This window comes from Pongo abelii, chromosome 10 (genome assembly GCF_028885655.2).
Source record: "Pongo abelii isolate AG06213 chromosome 10, NHGRI_mPonAbe1-v2.0_pri, whole genome shotgun sequence".
NCBI classification, from domain to species: Eukaryota; Metazoa; Chordata; class Mammalia; order Primates; family Hominidae; genus Pongo; species Pongo abelii.
In genome coordinates this window covers 126,281,531-126,294,186 of record NC_071995.2, presented here as the reverse complement: position 1 = coordinate 126,294,186, position 12,656 = coordinate 126,281,531, and positions in this window count along the sequence as shown.

Genomic DNA, 12,656 nt, shown 5'->3' with positions numbered 1-12,656 from the left:
CCTCTGACAATCATAATGTCTTAACTATTATTGTCCCCATCTGGGGTGACTTTGCCACACAGGTAACAATTTAGCACCATCTGTAGACATCTTTAATTGTCATGATTTGGTAGGGGCTACTGCTACTGGCATCTAGTGGGTAAAGGTCTGTGATGCTGCTAAAAATTCAATATTGTACAGAAGAGTCCTGCACAATCGCTAGAGTTATCTGATTCCACAGTGCCTATGTTGGGAAATCCTCTGTAGCTACATACAAAGTTTTAACATTGGACAACATGGTTTTTCTAAATTTTCTTTTGCAAATTGTTTTCACTATTATATTCCCATAGTCTTTCTTTATACATTTTAAAATAAGTTTCTATGTCTATAAAAAATTTCTGCTAAAATTTGGAAAAGAATAGCATTAATCTTACTCATATATTTGGGGAGAATTTTCATTTTTCTGATGTTGATTAAAATTAATGAATGCAGTATATCTCCATTGTGTTTTATCAGCATTTTGAAGTCTTTAGCATACAGACAATGTCTGTGTTTTGTTAGATTTATATATAAATATTTCATTTTTGTTACTACTCTAAATGGTATTATGTTTTAAATTCAGTTTCCAGTTCCTCATTCAGATAGAAATACATTGATTTTTTCACATTGTCCTTGTATTCTGCAACCTTCCACAACTAATTCCTTTTATGTTTCTAGCAATTTTTGTATAGATTGCTTGAAATCTCCTATGAAGATATTTTTATTATCTGTAAACAGAAACACTTTATTTCTTCTTTTCCAATCTGTGGGCCTTTTTACTTATGTGTCTCGCCTTATTGCACTGGCTAGGACTTCAGTCACTACATTGAATAGTAGTTGTAAGAGCAAACAAACTTCATCTTTTTCTATTTTTTTAAAGGGAAAATATTCAGTCTTTAATCATCAAGTATGTTCTTAGCTGTTAATATTTTTAAATCCTTTTTAATTGGGGTAAAGGAATTGAATTTTATTCCTAGTTTTCCTAGAATTTTTGTCATTAGTGGCTGTTGAATTTTATCAAATGCCTTTTCTGCATCAATGGATAGGATTTCGTGTGTGTGTGTGTCTTTTACACTGTTAATATGGTAGATTACTTAATTGTTTTGTATTTCTGGAATCAACTCCTATTTAAATAGACATCCTGCTCTTGACTTTGGCTCTGAGAATGGATATCATAACTGGGACAGAGGAAGGGAGGGAAGGGAGAGAGGGTGAGAAAAGGGGGAAGAAAGGGAGGGAGACGGAGAGAGAAAGTGAGATAAAGAGGGAGAGAGAGATGGGAGAGAGACTGATTGATTGATGCCATTCCTGGCTGTTTCCACATGACAAAGACAGAGGGGAGCAGAGGTAGAAGCTGGGTCAGCTTCTTCCTGGATGGGGACATCAGGTCCTGTTCTTGTCTTGGCCAGGCTGAGCAGGGAAATCTAGGAGGTGGCATATCAGGGACCACAGATGGCAAAGCTCCTCTAAAGCACAGGGTTAGGAGCACTGGTTCCTAGAGCCAGGCCAAACTGGCTTCAAATATCTGCTCTGCCACTTATTGGCTGTGGGACCTGGGGCAAGTCCCTGGATGTCCCTGAGCCTCAATGTCCCTGCCTGCAACATGGGGATAATAGCACCTCCCCAGAGGCCACTTGACTCCAGAGTCCACACACTCATCCACCACCCCGAAACTCTGCAGATCTCCACACTGTGCCCATCCCCAGGCAGGCCTGCTTCTCCCACGTGCACGCTCGGCTCCTGTTGGCGTCAGCATCGCCTTCCCCGTCTCACATCTCCATCCGTTGTGCTTAGGGAACTGAAAGCCCACAGAGTGTATCTGATTTGGATGGAAACATTGTTGATCATCTAATTAAGGTCACCCTCCAAGGGAAACTGAGGCACGGGGTGACCTTTCCCAGGTCATTTATTCTGTTATTACTCTGGCTCAAAGAATGTGTTTATTGTACCCAGCCAGGCAGCATCTAAACAGACCTTAAAATCCACACCTTCCAAGTCCCAGTTCTTTCCTCTGAAATGTTTGGCAATCTGTGATGAGGACCATGGCACTGTTACTGATTTCAGTGATACTGCTGTCGGCTGTCACATTTCAGATAAGACACACAGACCTTCTTCAGTGGCACACCAGCAAGCACATTGCAAGTGATCAGCTGTTAGATAGTCACTTGGCCAGCGGCCATTTGTGTTTTCACCAGAAATTCATTCTTATTCCATTACTAATCGATTTAACTTTCTACTCCCAGTCCATGGGCTGAATACTTAGTGATTCTGATGTGAGTTGCAGTTCAAAGGGCATCATTTGTAACTCTAAGAACAAGCCTCTCATTCAGTGAAATTCCTGTTAATTAACTCTGCCTGTGGCATTTGTTCCTGGGAACCTAATTTGTAAAGGGTTTACTAAGCTTACGGTAATTCCAGAGTTCATGAGGTTCTTCAAGTCCCATTTTTGTGTTGACAGAATTTTCCATCAGTCTCCCCTAATCAGCATATGGCACCACCATCATCCCACTGCTTGGAATAAAAACAGAGGAGTCACCCAGGATGCTTCTCCATTTTCAAGAATCATATTCAGTCCATCAGCAAGTTCTAGTGGATGTAACCTCCAAAATATATCCAGAGTTAACCCCCTACTCTGCCTCCACCACCAGCAGCGGAGCCCAGCCACCACCATCTCCTACCAGATGCCTGCCCTCGTCTCCTGCCTGGTCTTCCTGTCCTATCTTTTTTCTTCCTTTCATAGCATTTAGCACTGTTCAAAATCTTATTACATTTATTTGTTTGCTGACTTTTCTCTGTCTTCAGGAGAATATCAGCTCTGTGAGGTCAGCTCATGTTTGTCTTCATACTTATATTTATTTTACTTTATTTTATTTCATTTTATTTTTTGAGATGGAGTCTCACCCTGTCATAAGGCTGGAATGTAGTGGCACGATCTCAGCTCACTGCAACCTCTGCCACCTGAGTTCAAGCGATTCTCCTGCCTCAGCCTCCTGAGTAGCTGGGACTATAGGCGCCTGCCCCTGCACCCAGCTAATTTTTGTATTTTTAGTAGAGATGGGGTTTCACCAAGTTGGCCAGGATGGTCTCCATCTCTTGACCTCATAATCTGTCTGCCTCCCAAAGTGCTGGGATTACAGGCATCTTCATACTTTTATATACGTACCACCTGGAAGACAACCTGACATCTCATGGCTGTTCAACAAGTGTATGTTAAAGTAAGAGCTGAAAGAGAGATGGAGGTAACAGTTGCAGCCACCTTGGCTTTTTGGATGCCACCTTCTGAGGAGCATCCCTTCAGCTTGCCTCCCTCTTTCTCTCATTCCATTCCTTTTCTTTTTCCTTTATTTTTAAAAATATTTATCTTTTCTTTCTTTTTTCTCCTTTCCCTGTCCCTTCTTCTTATGTCTTCTGCCCTTGCATTTTTCTTATAAGGGTTGCATTTGGGGCTGGTTGGTGGGTGGTAGAGGACTAAGGTCAGCTTAACCCTGGAAAAACACATGGGACTTGGCGGCAGTGTGTGTGTGTGTGTGTGTGTTGGAGGAAGACGTTCATCCCATAAGCATACCACTAAGCACATGATCAAACACGCAGTGGGTGCCCAGTTGACGGCTGTTGAATGAATGACAATCTCGAATGGGTTGACTAGACCTAGGGGACATGGGGAGAGCATTCAAGGCAGGGAAGAACAATTCAAATGCTCTGCGGCAGGACAGAGAGAGCAGGGGACATGCAGTGTGGCCGGATAATGGGTAAGGGGAAGAGGTTGTTGAGAGGGGCCAGATGCAGCTGGGATCTCAGATGGGTCAGACCGGGAAGGGCCCCGAAGGCCATAAAGATTGGAGTCTGCATCCTGAGCTCAGTAAGAAGCCATATGACATTAATGCTGGTGGTGCCATAATCAGATGTGAGCTTTGAAAGGATCAAGGGATGTGGCTGCAGTGAGGAGAACAGTCTTCAGGCTTCAGGCAGGAACAAGGAGCCCACTGGGAAGCTCTTGCAGTGGGAGGTGCTGCTGGCTTGGATCTTGGTGGTGGCACTGGTGTGGAGAGAAGAGGCTGGGTTTAATTAAATGTTTCTCAACTGAAAGGATTTAGGAGCCTCGATGTGGGGGCTCAGGAAAAAACAGAAAGTAGGGGGTACACATAGGATTTTGTCTTGAGCACTTGGGTGGAGAATCCAGAATGGCAATTGGCATTATGCCCATTTTGTAGTTGTGAAAATCAAGACCCACAAAGTGGATAGATTGGCCCAAGACCATACCACCAGGCCCCTGTGTTCCAGTCAAGTGTTCCTGGGAGTGACATTTAGCATACATCTTCGATGTGTTCAGAATAAAGCAATTAACCTTCTAGTTCAGTTTTATAAAATTATGTTTTATTGTGGTAAAATACACATATAAAATTTACCATCTTAATTACTTTTAAGTGCACAGTTCAGAGGTATTAAACACCTCTGATAATATTGTACGACCATCACCACCATCCACCCCTATAACTCCTTTCATCTTGTAAAACTGAAATTCTACATCTATTAAGTTGGTTCCATGTATCTACATAGATAGGTAGATAGAGATATTCAAATTGTTTTCCTTTACAAACAAAATACAGACCTTACACAAACAGGCTCTGTTGAGACTCATGCTTTCTTTCCTGAAATAATGAGCTTCTAATTCTGGTTTAGGAAACCAGAATGAGAGTAACGAAAAAGGCTTTCTCAGTCACCCCATGGAGTTTTGAAGTGTCGGTTTGCCAGGCGAGGTGCTTCCCAGGTGGGAGAACATTAGAGGTACCCCAGGTGGAAGAACATTAGAAGTACCCCAGGTGGAAGAACATTAGAGGTACCCCAGGTGGGAGAACATTAGAGGTATCCCAGGTGGGAGAACATTAGTACCCCAGGTGGGAGAACATTGGAAGCATCCCAAGTAGGAGTACATTTCTGGGGTTCCGGGCCCACTGGCTGCTGGCGGTGTCTCTGGAACACAGCAGGGAGTGTGTTGTCTGCGGCCACAGGCCCTGCCAAGAACGTGGACCTCAGCGTAGAAGAAAGCCAAGAACACTTCTGTGTACAAAGCTCCTGAAACATTTTTTAAAAAAGAACACTGCAGAATAATTAATCCCAAAGTGTCCACATCCCAATGCCTGGAACCAGTGATTATGTTAACTTACATGGCAGAAAGGACTTTTCAGAGGTGACGAAATTAAGGACAATGAGATTAAGGAGGCAATCCTGGATTATCTAGGTGGGCCCAATCTAATCGCAAAGGCTTTTAGATAAAAAAGGGGAAGCAGAGAGTCAGAGAAGGAGGTGTTGTGGCAGAAGCAGCAACCAAAGTGACACAACCCGAGGAAGATGGTGCTGGGCATTGCTGGCTTTGAAAGTAGATCCTTCCCTGGACCTCCAGGAGGAATGCAGTGCTGTGGACAGTTGATTTTAGTCTGGCGAAAACTGTTTTTGTCTTCTAACCTCCAGGCTCTCAGATAATAACTGTATGTTGCTCTGAGACACTAAGTTTATCATAATTTGTTACAGAACCATGGAAAACTAATAAAAACAGGGTTTAAAAATTGTGGTGTTATTTGAATGTTTATGTTTATTACACCAATGTCTTTAACCCAAATAAAAAATACTAACGTGATTCAAAAGAAAATTATGGAATTTCTTTTCAAAAATAGAGTTTCCCAAATGTGCAGGGCTGATATTTCTCTGTGGGCACTGGTGTATGTATACTGACCTTTTATGTCTGACTTCCACTAGTAGTATGGGCAGGTCTGTGCTCTCACAGCTTTAACTATGGTAGATATCACCTCTGCAAATATACAATAGATATATGACCCTGGGACTCAAGTACACAGTTAGATGAGACCATATTCTTATTCTAACGCTGATGAAGTGTTTCTGTGGTTATATACCCTCTGTGTAAATGGCCTTATTTGGAGATAAGATACAATATCTATCCTTGAGGTCTTTGCTTAGTTAAAACTCAGGCCAATTGTCCCATCTGACTTTTAGTTCTGACACCTAAAGGTCTTTGAGCAACTATTCCTAGCTTGGAAGTGGAACCTACTGTCAGCATGAAGTGTTTTGTGTGTGTGTCTGTGTGTGTGTGTGTGTGTGTGTGTGTGTGTCTGTTCAGTTGAAGATATTTGTTTTGTAAACATCTGTGTTTAAAGTAAACGAAACCTGCTCACAATTCATGTAACGACCCAAGTCGCAGTACATAAAATTCCCCCACCACAGGGAGATGCTGGGAGCTCACGAGTGGGTGGTGTGCCTGGGGCCAGGCTCAGTTTCAAGACACCAGGTGCAGAGGTGGTCACTGGTAAGGAGGCTGGGAGAGCCTGCGCAACAATACAGACCTGATGCCACATCCCAGAACACTTCCTGGACTGGAAAAGTTTAGGGGTAAGAGACCAGCACTGGCATCTGGTGAGCATCACTGCACCCTAAAATCCCAAGCCTCCTTCTACCTTTTCCCAGTGGTGGCCCTTGTGGACAGGGCTCATCAGCCCATAGAATCCCAGCACCATTCTAGTTTTCCCTTCTAGAACCTCTAGGGTACAGTAGAAATACCATCCTTCTTGTCTGAGGAGGCTGGGAAAGAATGACAACAGTGCTCTATCTGCTCTTTTTAGAGGAAACTGCAATACCGACCACAGGCTGGCTCTCACTGAATGCTGCCAACCACACGGTGGAGCATGACAAGGTGTGATGTGGGAGGCAGGCTCTGGCACCAGACCACTGGCTCAAACCCCAGCTATGCCAATCGTTTGTTGGATTAAGTTGGGTGATGTCACTTTCTCTGTATGTCAACTTTCTTATTTATAAAATAGGGTTCATATCAATACCTAGCGGATCAGCAACTGTTTGAGAGAGACACATGCACTGCTCATCATATTTTAGCTCTTTAACTTTAGGGCATGTGGACTGATGCCCTAAAGAGCATCTGGACTGATTGTGTACACAAAATTCATATATTGAAGCCCTTACACCCAGTGGGATGGTATGTACAGGTGAGGGTTTTGGGAGGTGATTAGGCCATGAAGATGGGGCTCTCAGGAATGAGATTTGTGCCCTTAGAAGAGACAGGAGACAGATGACCTCTCTCTGCTGTGAGAGGAAACAGTGAGAAAGCAGCTGTCTGTACACCAGAAAAAGAGCCCACACAAGAACCCAGCCATGCTGACAGCCCATTTTTGGACTTTCAGCCTCCAGAACGATGAGAAATAAATGTTTGTTTTTAAGTCAATAAGTCTGTGGTATTTTGTTATAGCAGCCAATATTGACTAAGACAGGTGGGACTGCATTTCCTTACTGTCTAAGTGCTCGGGGGGGCCATAGAGTCATGCAGTGTTGACCACTGATTCGTGAACAAAAGTAATAACACGTCACTCATGCTGCAGGGCATTTAATCACCAGTGGCATCCATAGTTTTTTTTTTTTTCTTTCTACCATGATGACTAGCAATATTCCAGTTTCATCTTCGTGGGTTTTCTGTGGTAACAGTGTGGTTGGGAATATTCAACTAATCAGTGATTGATACATAGATCAAGAAACCAGTGAACAAGAAAAACATCTTTGTGTGTGAAGCAACTAAGGTTAGCTGTGATGTTTGCTACCAAAGTAGGACTGAGAGATACACTATCTCGTAGGGTGAGGTAGAGTCAATGGATTAACACAAATAGTGAGCTTTAACAGTACCTACCACATGACAATGACTTAATTAACTGTAACTATTATGTCAGCTAACTAGGGCTCAGTCCTCATTTTTTATGGTGAGCCTGGCCTTTTCCATCATTGTTGGATGGAGCCCAGGGAGAATAAAAACCATGTGCTCAAAGAAATTGTTGCTCAGAAAAATCTCCATTTCCAGACTAGGACATGGGTCCTGATCTGCAGTCTATGACCTGTTGATTGTGCCTGTACCTACCATAGTCAGTGGAAAGGGCCCTGAACAAAGGGCTGAGAGGCCCAAATTGTGTCACCTGAAGAGGTGCCCCTTAAACTGTCTGAGTTTTAGGGTCCTGAGCCAAGGTGTGCAGAGGTTGAAGTAGGTGAGTTCTGAGGCCCAGGTGTGCCCACATTATGGTTTCTAAACTGTTCCATGAGTTTCATGCAACAGATTCACATTCTCACATCAATAGACAGCAGCACTGCTTTCATCAGTTTTCTATGTTGTAGATATTTCTAAGATTTGGTTTGATTAAGGTGAAATCATTGTGTTCAATGTTTGATAGAAGTATGGTGTGATGGGAAGGGCATGTGTAAAGCCTGGAAAACACAGCTAAAATCCTGGCTGTGCTGCTTTTCAGCTATGCCTGCTCAGCTAAGACTTGTAATCACCCTGAGCTCCAAGTTATTCATCTCTAAAACCCAGTAAGTAAATTTATTTAGCAATCTATTTGAGACACTATGTGTGATGCTGTTTTACGTAGAGTGCCCATAGAAGTCTTTCATGGAAGCATAAGATGCTATTTCAGCAAGACCCAAAGGAAGTGCAAGAATGAATAAAACTATTATTTTGGAGAGATCCATTCCAGGAATGGGAAACCACAATTAGCAAGACCTTGAAATGGATGCCTTTTTGGTGTCTTAAAGAAACAGCAAGGAGCTCTGTGTGACCAGGGCAGCATGGAGAGGGCACAGAGGGAAGATAGAGGAGGCGATGGGTATAAAGTGTGGACAGACCATGCACGGACAACGAAATGGGGATGATTATACACAGGCATCTCAGCGTTCCAAGAATTCAATAACACAGTAAGTGTTGAATACCTAGCAAGGCCCTTCTCTATTCCAGAGAAGAATAGAATTAGAACAAGGGCACTAAGTGAGCAGGACTCAGGTTTGAATTGATTGCTGTTATTGGTCAAATGGCTGCATGACTCAGTGATTATAAGCTTGGGCTTGACTTACAAGAGAGAGGCACTATCAAATGCTGAATAACTTCAAACTTCAGGGCTGTGGGGGTGCCATAATCACAAGGGGAGGAGGCTCAATGTTGGCATATATAAGGTGACACAGAGACTGCTGTATTGTGGCAAGGACCATGCATGTGGCTTGCTGCCCAAGGTGAGTTAATGATGGTATAAATGAAGTGACTCAAAGACTATTGCACTTTACACTTTATACTGCGTCAGGAAGTTGCACATGAACTTGCTGCCCATGAGTTAGGTAAGAGGAGCCTTATGGAAATTATTGGTAGTTTGTAGCTGGAATAAATCCTTTCATATCCACTGTAATGGTTGTAGCCATGAGAATCCATGAATCATTTAGAATATATCCTCAGAACATGGAAGATGGCCATAAAAGGTGAGTTTGCTTTTCCTTTCCCAATCATAACACATAGAATGATGTCCATTGCACTGGCCTGCTGATTATGAATTCTTCTGGTCATAACACTCTGATTTTCCTTTGGGAAACCATCTCTTCCTGGCTCTTGGACCATGAGGTTTAGCTGGTGATGGTTCTAATCAACTGGCATATACCATCTCTCTAGCCACCGTGATTGGTTCACATCACTTGGCCTATGATGGTCCAATGAGTATCAGCCCCAAGGCTACTGGGACTGATACTCATTTTACTGTCAGAAAAACCGAGGTTCCAGCTGCCATATTCCTATGAAGGGAGATCCTGCCTGAGAGGAAAACCCTCACTAAGGAAGCACAGGCAAAAGATGAAGAGAACAAATTTCTGGTCGATCTTTGACTCCTTAGACTCATCCATACTTAAAGCTATCTCTGGCATGTTCACTTACAAGAGCTTATGAATTACTATTTTTTGATCAGGACAATAAATGGATTTTTTTCTCTTGTGATCAAAAGAATCCTGATTTGTAATGGTTTCAGGACATTAGAAACAAGATATTTTTTAAAAAACGGTTTTATTGATATATAATTTGCCTACAGTGAATTTCATCTTTCTTAGGTATACACTTCAATCAGCTTTACAAATGTTTACAGCTTTGTAACCACTACTTCCTAGAACATAGACAATATTCCTATCATATCCCCCAAATCTCCCTGTGATCTTTTGATGGAAATCCCTGTTCCCTAACTCCAGACACAGGCAAATGTGATTTGCTTTCTGACATTACAGTTTTGCCTTTTTCTAACATTTCACATATAAGAAATAAATGGAATCTTTATGTTTGTACTCTTTTGCATCTGACTTCTTTTACTTAATAATGTTTTTGACATCCATCCACGTTGTTGTATCAGTAAATCCATTCTTTTTTATTGTGTTCTTTTGGAACATGTCATTATGCTATTCTGTTTCTTGTTAAAATAGGCTGTTAATTGTTATCGTGTTTCTTTCTATGTAATATGTCTTAATACTTATTTATTTTTCAGCTGAGTTCAGTATTTTCTCTTTCTCTTTGGTGCTCTGCAGATTGACTACAATGTGCCTTGATGTGGTTTGCTTGTGTTTAAACTACTTGAAGTTCTTACACTTCTTAGACCTATAAGTTAACATTTTTCTCCAAATTTAGTGAGTTTTGACTGTTATTTCTGTATTTCATTTTCCTTTCCTTGTCTCTCTCTCTCTTCTGGTCTTCACTTGGCCTCGGATGAATTACATGGATGTTGGGCCATTTGGTAGTGTCTCAAAGATCCAAGAAGTCTTGCTAATTTATCTTTAATGTCTTTCTATTTATTCTTAAGATTTAATTATTTTTCTTAAGGTGTATTCAATTTTACTAATACATATTTTTGACATCTCAATATGTTGGTGAGTCAATGTAAGAATATTTTCATTTTTGTCATTTTGCTTTTTTAACTCTAAAATTTATATTTTTGTAGTATACATTTCTGTGTTACAATTGCTTTCTCTCATAAATACCATATTTTCCTTTATTTCTTTGAATATGTTTTTTCTTTAATTATTTGTATATATTTACAAAAGCTTCTGTAAATCCATGTCTGCTAACTTCGGCATCTGGGATCAGGCAGGATGTTTTTCTATTTACTTCTACTTTCTGAATTATGGCCCACATTTTTCTGTCTTTTAAAATATCCCCACTTTTTGATTGAAAAGAAGAACTTCATAGACAACAAAATGTAGCAACTGTAGAATATGTTTCGTTTGTCTGTAGATTGTTAAATTTTAAATTTACTTTTGTTTTAGTTGACAGTTAACCTCCCTAGACTCAAACTATGAAATCTACCTAAATTTTTGGCTATGTTTTCTCCCTGGATTTTTACAGGTCTTCCCTATGCCTCTGTATTTTATCATTTAAGCAATGCCTGGAGCAGAATTTGTATTATGATTTGATGCCCCCTCCCTTTATGGGATTTCCTGTTTTTCTTTTGTTCCCCCTAGATTTCAGTTTCTCTGAAAGTCTCAATTTCTGTTCTCTAGATGGCATCATTAATTAAGACATAAAGTACTGATGACTGGTTACAATTATTATCATTGAAGATCTCCTTTAAACTTCCCATTAGGCAACAACAATAATTAGCTCCAAGGAATTTTCAAAAATAAAGCATTTAATACCAACTACATATGTAAATATCACATCGTCAAACAGATTTTTGACAACTGTTGTTACATATTGTTTATCACTGTAGAGATAAAGTATGCTTGTTGTGATAACCATAAAGTATATTGGAACAGCTGCCAAGCATGTTTAAGTTTAATCTCTTTTATTAATTAAGACGAATGCTTCTCAATGACTCTGCATCCCCAAAGGCTCAGAAAATCACTCTTCCTTTCACAACCTGCTATGTGAGTTGAGGAGCTTTTCATGAATGTGCTCATTCATTTTATCACTGCAAGGAAGTAGTTGCATTTGTTCCTGTTTTATTATGGAAAGTAGAAAAACATGCAAGTAGTCCCCATTTCAAAAGTGAATTTCAGCTCTCCTTGTCCATAAGGATGAAGCACAAAGATGTTTAAAATCTTTTAGATATAGTTAATTGCTCTATTATCTTGATCTAAAGACCCATGGGAAACACAAATATGAATGACTGTCTTAAGCACTTCCATGGGAGACAGCTTTTATTTTTTTCACTACATATTTGACATGCTTTGTGATGTTGACTACTTATCTTCTATGTTTTCATTTGCTCCCTTGAAAATTGAGTTTCTGCTAAGATGAATGATCATAACCATCCAGTACATATTTTCAAATAGAACTTACTCATTGATAACAGATTTAGAACATTCAGAATAACAAAGATAAAATTAACACCATAGTGTTGCAAGGTATGACAGGAAATTTCTAATACAGATGTTCTTGAACTTTCTAGAAAAAGTAATTCTGCCAATTCTGTTTGCTGCCTGTCAGCTCCAACTCCACCCATCCCTCCTTGCTTTGTGGTCTTGGAGCTGGACCCTGTAAATATTTGTTTTGTTGATGCAACATTGGACTTTTCCAATGGGGGGTGCTAGAGAGACAGTGAAAGGGACAGCTGAGGAAGAGCTCTTCTTCCTGATTACAGTGTCTTCTTTCTGTTCCTGTGGCATAGCTCCCAGCAACCTGCAGAGGCCTGGTAGTGTTCATTGTTCAGTGAGTTTCACTGGCCCACCAGTGGGTAACTCGGCTCATTAGCTGGGAACCAGCTCTGGCCCAAGACACTCAGCACACTTCACAACCAGGCAATGGGGTACAGCCACACCAGCTGAATGAGGTCTGAATTTCA